The sequence below is a fragment of the Brassica napus genome, chromosome C3 (assembly GCF_020379485.1).
Source record: "Brassica napus cultivar Da-Ae chromosome C3, Da-Ae, whole genome shotgun sequence".
NCBI lineage: Eukaryota > Viridiplantae > Streptophyta > Magnoliopsida > Brassicales > Brassicaceae > Brassica > Brassica napus.
In genome coordinates, this window is record NC_063446.1 from 67,869,123 (window position 1) to 67,879,970 (window position 10,848).

Here is a 10,848-nt window from a genome sequence, read left to right on the forward strand (position 1 = left end):
ATGCATTCAAGGTTGTAACAAGAGCATTGGACAGTTTATAAGAGGCATTCAAAGATAAACCAAGTGTGTTACCAGAGTTCTCCTTGAGGGCTTTGATGAGAGCATCAAGGTCAGACCTCTTGATTGTCTCATCTTGGGTAGTCCTCATGATAGAACAGCCACTGAATCCCAAGGTCTTCCCTTCTCCAGCCGCAACCGAGTTCATGGGACGAGGAGTAGATGGCTCGCCAATTTCACCAGAGAAATTCCCCCTTGCATCAGAGTAAGGTGTCCTGAACTTCTGAGGCTTGAGGTGTGGGTGAAGGATCCAACATTTGTCTTTGCCGTGACCTTTTTTCTTGCAATGGTCACACACCCACACTTTCTTGTCTTCAGGCTTGTAATACCCCTTGTTAGCTATGCCCTCATGTTTGTGCTCATTTCCTTCAGCCTTGTTAGCTATGATAAGGTCTCCTTTGCCACCTAAGAGTCCCACTGAGCCTTGCCCCTTTTGAATCTGAGCACAAAGCTCCTCAAGTGATGGAAGCTTCTCACTTCTTAGAATGTGTTTGATTAGATCACTATAACCCGGGTTGAGAGTGAACAACAAAGCAAAGACCTTGTCTTGCTCCTTTCTCTCATTAAGTACATCCGGATCAAGACTGGCCGGTCTTAGCATCTCTAACTCGGCCCACAACGATCTGAACTTCCCAAAATGCTTGGAAAATTCAGTGTCCTCTTGACTGAGAGTGTTGATAGCCCTCTTGACTTCAAACACCCTACTGATGTTAGATATATTTCCATATACCTTCTGGAGAGTATCCCACAGCTCCTTGGAAGTTTCACAGTAGGAGTAAGCTTCCAAGATAGAGGTTTCAAGACTATTCTGAATGATGGAAAGGACCATGAGATCCTTCTGACTTGTCTTTCCACCTCCTTCAGCCGCAGCAACAACTTCTTTACCATCCTCTCCCAGGATGGTCTTCTTGGTGTCTTTGCCGTCAACAACATACTCCCAAAGACCTCTGCCTCCAAGAGCGGTTTTGACAAGTCTAGACCACAGTAAGTAGTTGGTTCCCTTGAGGGTAACCGGAATAGACACAGATTTAAAGACATCCGTGTATGAGTTTTCCATTTTTTTTTTCTGGGAATGAAGAACAACTCAAGAACAGGATGAACTTTACCAAAAATAGAAATGAAAAATCAGAGATTTGTGGAAGTAAAGAGAACAGAGTAGAGAAGAATGAATCTCAGAAGCTTACTTGCTCTGATACCATGAAAGAATGTGAGGATAAAGAGATGTAGATGAAGAACATTGAAGAACAAAGAGAGAGAGAGAGAGAAAGTAGATCTGAGAGAAACTCTATTCCCTTGAAATTCAAATTGTGGATCTGGGTACAAGTATTTAAAGACAAGTGACCTCAGTACACAATATAATAAAATATATTCTTCTCTCTTCTTCTTCTCTTCAATAAACTCGAGCTTATAAAACCTTTATAAAGCCTTATAAAACCTTATAAAAGCTTTATAAAACCTTATAAGTCTGGCAGCTTAATTCTCAAGTTTGGCAGCTTAATTCTCAAGTCTAGCTGCTTAATTCTGCTTCATGTCAACAATGATGAGCCTCCTCTTGCGACTAGCTTCTTGCCTCTGCTCACATCGCATCTCTCATAGCTCTCCAAGTCCGGGAGCAAGTAGACATCGTTCTCGTTGTTGTGCTTCTTAGTCTTGGATTGACTTTTATCGTTGTACTTGAAAGAAAGGACATCGTTGGTGTGGAAGTGTGCATGCTTTGAAGCCCATTCTTGGTAATCGAATCCGTTCTTCCACACACTAACCTCAATCTTTCTTCTAGGCGATACTTGAGCCGTGTGGTTGTTGTGTGACGAGCCAATAATACTACCGCTTGTGTGGTTTGAGCCCGAGCTCATGTGATTGTTGTGTGTAGAGCCAGTGCCGCTCGAGTGGTTTTTATGTATAGAGCCAGTGCCGCTTGAGTGGTTTGAGCCAGCACTACAAGAAAACAGCGATATTCTGACGGACATTCCGACGGAAAATGAAATCCTCAGAATATCCCGAGGAATTTCCGAGGAAATTCCGACGAAACACAAAATTTGGTTTCCTCGGAATTTCTTCGGAATATACCGAAGGAATTCCGAGGAAATATCAATCCGTTGGAATATTCCGAAGAAATTCCGAGGAAATATATTTTCACGGAAAAAACCGATGAATTCCGAGGAAATATTATAGCCGTTGGAGAGCCGTTTGGGGATTTTACAAAATTCCGAGGAAATTCCGACGAACTAGCCGTTGGCGTCGGAATTCCGTCGGAATTTCCTCGGTCTGTCGGCAGGATTTAACCTATAAATACAAGCACTCCTCTTCCTCTTCATGCACTCCATATCTTCATCCTCCCTCTTACTCTATTTACACACGAATTTGATTCATAAAAAATATGTCTTCTTCAAATTATTTTCGTTCTTGGATCGATCGACCTCATTTGGATCCGAACACGAGATTGCTTACGGAAGAATACCAACGAGGTATAACCGAATTCATGGGGTTAGTTCACCGACAACCGGAAGCAAAAACAGGTAAGTTAAGATGTCCTTGCTCTAATTGTAAAAATAGAAAGGTTATTAAAGAGTGGGATGTTTGGACTCATCTATATTTGAGTGGGTTTACACGAAGTTACAAAATTTGGTATCATCATGGGGAAACTGATTATGAACATGGTAGTACTAGCGAACCTCAACCAACGGTTAGATTAGAAGAACCAATTAGAACGGATGTAGATTATGGTGTAGGTACTGAGCAGATGGTAAATGATCATTTTAGAGGGGAAGATTTACCCAATGCACAAGCTAGGAGATTTTATGATATGTTGGATGCTGGAAAGCAACCATTGTACGAAGGTTGCAGAGATGGTCATTCAGCTTTATCATCTGCTACAAGATTGATGGACATTAAAACAGATTATAGTTTGGCTGAAGACTGTGTGGATGCGATTGCTGATTTTGTAAAAGGTATTCTACCCGAGGATAATGTAGCTCCTGGTTCATACTACGAGGTTCAGAAACTCGTAGCTGGTCTTGGTTTATCGTATCAAGTAATAGATGTATGCAGCGACAACTGCATGATTTATTGGAGGGCGGATGAACAGCGGGTTACATGCAAATTTTGTGGGAAGTCTCGTTATAAAGATATGAGTGGAAGAGTTCCAGTGCCATATAAAAGGATGTGGTATTTACCTTTGACGGAAATGTTGCAGAGGTTGTATATGTCTGAACGCACAGTGCAACCAATGAGATGGCATGCGGAGCACTCAACAGATGGTGAGATCAGACATCCTTCAGATGCAAAAGCGTGGAAGCATTTCCAATCAAAGTATCCCGACTTTGCGTATGAGAGAAGAAATGTCTACCTTGGATTATGTACTGATGGTTTCAGTCCATTTGGCAAGAGTGGAAGACAGTATTCTCTATGGCCCGTCATTCTTACACCATACAACCTACCCCCAAACTTGTGCTTGCGACGAGAGTTTTTGTTTCTCTCGATTCTCGTTCCCGGACCAGAGCATCCTAAGAGATCACTTGATGTGTTTCTTCAGCCACTAATATATGAGTTGCAACAACTATGGGCTCAAGGTGCGGAAACATACGATGTTTCGTGTAAAGAAAACTTTCAAATGCGGGCAGTACTAATGTGGATAATAAGTGATTTTCCAGCATATGGTATGTTGTCTGGATGGACAACGCATGGAAGGCTATCATGTCCATATTGTTAAGATAACACTGATGCTTTCCAACTAAAACACGGAAGGAAAACGTGTTGGTTTGACTGTCACAGGAGATTCCTACCACCTGATCATCCATATCGTAGGAGTAGGAATTTGTTTACGAAGAACAAGAGGGTGTTTGACAGTCCACCTCCGGAAATTTGTGGGAAAGATTTGAAGATACAACTAAGAGATTTTGGTGCAGAAAGGACGCCAGACGTCGGTGGACATGAGCGTTTTCCGGTAGATGCTGTTGGAGAACTACATAACTGGCACAAAAAAAGTATTTTCTGGGATCTGCCATACTGGGAGGATCATCTGCTAAGGCATAATTTAGATGTCAAGCATATTGAGAAGAACTTTTTTGACAATCTCATGAACACGATCCTTAATGTTCAAGGTAAAACAAAGGATAATTTGAAGTCAAGACTGGATTTAGTCGATATATGCGCTCGTTCAGAACTTCATGTTGATGAGAATGGTAGGGCTCCTTTTCCCATATACCGACTTGATGCAGAGGGAAAAGATGCGTTCTTTGATTGGATTTCAAATGATGTGGAATTTCCAGACGGTTACGCATCAAATTTGCGTAATTGTATCGACAGAAAGGAAGGAAGTTTACAGGCTTGAAAAGCCACGATTGCCATGTAATGATGCAGCTCCTCCTTCCGTTTGCCTTCAAGGAACTATTACCATGAAATGTTCATGAAGCAATTGCAGGGATAAGTGGTTTCTTCCGCGATTTATGCACGAGATCAGTGACTCTTGAAGGTATTGAAAATTTGAAGACTAACATAGCCGTGATTCAGTGCAACCTTGAGAAGATATTTCCTCCTTCATTTTTTGATGTTATGGAGCATCTTGTTATTCACCTGGCAAGAGAATTGGAAAATGGTGGTCCTATGCAGTATAGATGGATTTATCTGTATGAGCGGTATATGTTCTATTTGAAGAAGATGGTGAAAAATTTAAGTAGGGTGGAAGGTTCTATAGTCGCACAGATGATCAATGAAGAAACTTCAAACTTTGCCGAGTACTACTTTCCAGCAGAAGTTCAGACCAAAAACAGAAGACCTGCTCGGCATGATGATAGAGGCGAACGGGCAACATATCCTGTTACGGTTCCAGACATTTTCACAGACGTTGGGCGACTTAGCGGAAAACCAAAGGACCGTCGACTTACTGAGCAGGAGAGTAGTCATTTGCAAACATATTTGCTCACCAACTGCGAAGATGTTCTTCAATATGAGAGGTAAATAAATTAGCTTACAAATTTTTATTTTAACAAGTTGAAATTTAAATCTTAATTAATTACATTATTGTCATCATATGTACAGGATTTTCATGGCAGAAAAGCGGTTCGAATATAGATACGCCACAGAGGACGAACTAGAAGAAATGAAGCAGAGAGAATTTGCTAGATGGATGTTTATTTATGTGAGTGCTTTAAACAAATTAAAATATCATTTATCACATATTTATACTAATTCTTATTTATTGATATAACATATATATGTGCTATTAATAGGTGTCTGCTGGTTTGGCCAGAGGTGAAACATTTGACGATTGGATACGCGAGATGGTCGTTGGACCAAACTTTGTTGTGAAGTCATATCCGAGATTTTGTACTCGAGGATATGCATTCACAACTCAGAAGAGGAGACGTTCGAGTACGACTTATGATGCTGGCGTTTGTTCTGCATCAGGAGATGATGTATACTACGGACACATACATGAGATTTTGGAAATCAAGTATTTGGGCATGGTTGGATTGCGATGTACTGTTTTCTATTGTGATTGGCACGACAACACTCCAGATCGAGGTGTGAGAACAGATGCATTTGGTGTTACATCAGTAAATTCGAGGCGAAAGCTGCAATATTATGATCCTTTCATTCTTGCTTCTCAGGCCGATCAGGTAATTAAATGTTAATTATTCAGAATGATTCATCATCTTGTGTATTAATTTATAATTTTTCTAAAGGTTACAGGTTTGTTATATCAAGTACCCCGGGTAATGAACAGAGATGATCCATGGGTTACTGTTACAAGACTCAACCCGAGAGGCCGAGTTCAGGGAAGTTCTGAGCTGGAAGACCCACTACAACCAAGCACATCCGACAACTTAAGTGCGGCAGAAGATTTAGCTGGAGTTGGCCTTGTAATCGATTTAACCGACTTCGGAGAGGAAGTCGTCGTTCACGTAGAGGATGAACCAGTGATTGGAGAGTTTCACCAAGATCCAGATTCAGATTCATCTAGTGATGATGACTCGGAAACAGAATACCATTGATTTTTTTTTTTTTTTAAGAAATACCGAGGAAATTCCGAGGAACACTTGATATAACCTCTTTCCTCGGATATTAGTTATTTGGTTTATCTAGCAAGGCAAAGCTGAATACGAATTAAAAACTACTTAAAACACAACCAAATAAAACGAAGAAACCATGTAAAAGATATAGGAACTCATAATTAAGAAAAAAAATAAAATAAAAAACTAAGTACAAAACTAAGTTCAAAATTAACCGAAAAAAAAACATAGCTCCTACTCCTCGTCTCCTGCTCCAGATGTTCCTGCATCTTTGGGTCTCTTAGACCTCTTTCTTACCCTGTGTGTACCACTCGAACCTGAACCAGAGGTGGATGGAGAGTTGTCCCGATGAACTACATCATCCTTTTGGCAACGACACGGCCTGATACGTGAAATGGCAGCCCAGATCTTGTGTAGCATGTCGTTGTTTGTCTTTATGCTCTGATCTCTCCAATGTTGTTGCTGGCGCGAAGTGGCGTTCGGTGGAAGCTCTTGCAGCTTGCACTGGCTGGAGTCTGATGGGAGTAGCTGATAGGGTTGTGAATCATCTGGAATGGCTTGTGCAGCCTCATCTTCTCCTTATTCATCATCCACGGCCTTGCCTTTGGTCTCATATTTTGGCGTGAAGAAGGATGGCTTGTCTACTAGTGCGGTAGCAGGGGGTAGGAACTCAACTGCAGCCTCTGAAAGTAGAGCAGTCAGGCCGATCTGAGGCAGGTGGCAGTAGAGTGTTTTCTTCGCTCGGTCCTGGAACACGTAGACGTAAGGACCATCCCGATGGATCCTCGAGTGAGGACCAGCTATGAACTCCTTACTTACTAGATTTTTGACATCCAGGTAGTTCCAAGCAATGTTGTTCGATCTGTCCAGTGCTACCTGATGGTTCTCGCAGTCTACACCCACATGTGTAAGGATCCGAGTAATCACTGCACCAAATCCACATGCACTGCTCTTAGATTTGGTTACTTTCCCCTTGTATCCTGCTAAGTTTGCGGCCAGCACCGCTCCCATGTTGAAGGCAGTAGCAGGTGGGAATGTAGAGTTTCCAAATGCCGGTAGCAAATGTCTCACACCTTGGTACAGGAGGCACAACTCCCATTGCGTGACTGATGCGGCTGTGGTTGTCCCGTATAGCAATGAGCCAATGAGGCGTGTGGCATATCTCAGTACTGGGCTCCGGATAAGTGACTCCTTTGCCTGAGAAGATCTATAAACCCATGTGCCAATCGTTTCCCAGAAGTTCAACAGCTCTGAAGTCCAATAAAGACCAGATGTCCTCTCCCCTACACTCAATCCAAATAGTCCGCAGAGGTCTGTGAAAGATACCTCAAAGTATACTTTCTGAACTACGAATGCCAGAAAACCTTCCTGATGGCTATCATCGGGATGGCTGACGTATGCGGATGCTAGGAACTGGCGTACCAACTCCGGATAAGTGGGTTCGTTGAGGTTGCATAGTTGGCCTAGGCCCATGTTCTGGAACAGCCCTTTAATGTCTGATTTGATTCCCAATATTGTCATCGTCTCAGGACATGTTAGTTGTGTAGCCGGAACGGCTACCTTCTTCATGTTGTTGTAGTGGGTAGTATCAGACTTATCCCACTTCTTTGGCCTTTGCTTCTCTCGCTGAGACGAACCCTCTTCTTGTGTGTTCTTCTTTGCTGATGTTTTCGGGCGCTTCATTCTCTACAAAATAGAATCTTTGAAACAAGTGAGTATGAAGTATATGTTTTGATAAAAAACAATCGAGTTGTGATAAAAAAAACCAAATTGAAAAAAATTCTCAATCCCTAAATCATCTCAAATCCTGTTCCAAACTCGCTGATCACAGACAATTGTGTTCTATTCCATGTTTAAACATCTGTTTAAAAATTGCTCAAGAACACGATTTGAGAATGTGGAGATTTGCGGAGTATACATGTCTTAGGGTGAAAACGAGTGTAGGAATCAGGTAGAGCTCGAAAAATCAAGGGGAATAGAGCCCAAAATTGTTCAAATCGGATGATTATAGAGAGAGAAAAAAGGGGGGGGGGTCGAATTATAGGGGAAATCGGAGGGGATGAGAGTTCTGAGGTTTAGATCCAAAAAGTTCGGGTTTTGCCTTATAATTCTGTTTGCACACGCATCGATCGATGCGTTTTTTACAAAAACGCATCGATTGATCGGTTTATAAAAAACGTAAGAGATTTTCCGAGGATATTCCGAGGAACGCTTGAGATTTTGTTCGATCGATCGATGGTATAATCTAATCGATCGATCACATTCTTACGGCTTTCGTCCATCTGGTGATCGATCGATCTGTTTTTCAACACAAACGCATCGATCGATCCGTTTATAAAAAACGTACAAGATTTTCTGAGGATATTCCGAGGAACGTTTGAGATTTTGATCGATCGATCGATGGTATAATCTAATCGATCGATCACATTCTTACGGCTTTCGTCCATCTGGTGATCGATCGATTTGTTTTTCAACACAAACGCATCGATCGATCCGTTTATAAAAAAACGTACAAGATTTTCTGAGAATATTCCGAGGAACGTTTGAGATTTTGTTCGATCGATCGATGGTATAATCTAATCGATCGATCACATTCTTACGGCTTTCATCCATCTGGTGATCGATCGATGCGTTTTTTAACAAAAACGCATCGATCGATCCGTTTATAAAAAACGTACAAGATTGAAACCCCAAACACTAGTTACAAGATTGAAACCCCAAACACTAGTTCCTCGGAATTTCCTCGGAATATTCCGACGGAATTACGAGGAAGAAAAGGGTTTCCTCGGAATTCCCTCGGAATAGTCCGAGGAAATAGGGGTTTTAAACCGAAAACAACGTTTTGCGGTTTGAATAACACCTATATAACCCTTATTAAGTGTCTTACGTTAATTATGAAGTCTAAAATTTGTTCCTTACCCCTTAATTAACACTTTTCCGATTGTATGAACGAAATCCCACAACATAAGAGAAACACTTATACGTTTTAATGAACGGTATAGGGAATACTTTCAATTAGTTTTGAAATTTTTTATTTCATGGTTTATGCTAATCTATACAAAGAATCCTCAATGATATACATTACAATTGTATAAGAAATGAAATACGGCAAAAAAAATTGATGTTTTGAAACCCCAAACACTAGTTCCTCGGTATTTCCTCGGAATATTCCGAGAAAATTCCGACGGATATTTTACTATCCGTCGGAATGTCCTCGGAATATTTTCATTTTACCGGACAAATATTTCACGAAAATTAAAATTAGAATTCCGACGGAATTCCGACGGATAATATCCGTCGGACCCTAGGTTTTATAACCACGAGCCACTTCTTCTTCCCCATTTCTTTCTTCTTCCTCTGCGCGACTCCTCTCTTTTTTCTCCGGCGATTTCCCCCTGAAATCCGACGATATCTCCGGCGATCTCCCCCTTTTCTTACACAAATCATGTAAGGACCCTATCTCACTCTCTTAGGTTCTATTTGTTAGGTTTTTGTGTAGTTTTGATAGATTTTTGTTAGGGTGATTGGTTAGATTGGTTAGGACTGTGATTTTTGGTTGTATAATAGGTTTAGAATTGTGATTTGGTTGAATAATTTGTTTTGTTGAATTGATTTATAATTTTTTTATAATTTTTTTATTTTTTTGTATTTATAAAATTGATTTTTGTATATAAAATCGATTTTTGTATTTTACAAAACAATTTTTTCAATATAAATTCGATTTTTTGGATTTTACAAAATCTTTTTTGTATATAAATTCGATTTTTGGATTTTACAAAACATTTTTTAATATCTATAAAACTTTTTTTGTGATTAAAAACTATTATTTGGGATTTAAAAATATTTTTAATATATATATATATATATTATTAAAACTATTTTTTGTAATTATTAAACTATTTTTTATTTATTAAAACTAATTTTTTTATTAGAACTATTTTTATATATTTATTAAATATTTTTAATATCTATAAATATTTTTTTTGATTAAATTATTTGAGAGTTTTTTAAAAATAAAAATAATTTATATATTTCTGTATTTATTAAATATATTTTTTTAATTTACAGGTCTTATGATGATCAAATCCGGCCTCGACAGCGTCGTGGTCGTGGTGGTACGGGGAGCCAGTCTCGGGATTCCAGTCATTTCCAGGATTCCCCTTCGCCCCACAGCTCCAACCATACATCTCCCTCTGCTGCACCCGCTCCTGCTCCTCTCGCTCCCGCTGCTGCATCCGCTCCTCCTCCTCCGGGTCCTCCGGGAGTGTTGAGTGTTGCGGAGTTGGTTCAACAGTCCGGTCGTGACCATCTTCCGTATCTCACTCCGTATCCACATGGACGGGGTCAAACATGGTAATTAAACATTTTTTTCTTTAAATTTGGATTCATTATTAACCGTTTCTTCTTTTTATTAAGTTCAACCGATCCGGGAACAGGATCAGCGCATGGATCAACCGTATGATGTACTCGGCCCTCGACAAGGGACATCCGACTTTCACTCACTTCCCTACCGACAAGCAGGTTCTGTGGTTTCGTCAGTTTGCGGTAAGTATTCTAATTTTTTACTTATATTTTTAATCTTTAATATAAATTTTCTACTAATTGTGTTTTTTTTTCAGCAAGAGTTCAACTGGAATTCTGATGAGACGCTCTTTATCTATCACCACTTCATCCATAAAGTTATGGACAACTATGGGAAGCAGATCCACGAGTTGAAGAAAAGGTGGGAAATCAATAAGGTTCGATTTAATTTATTAAACAATTTTTTAATTTATTAAAC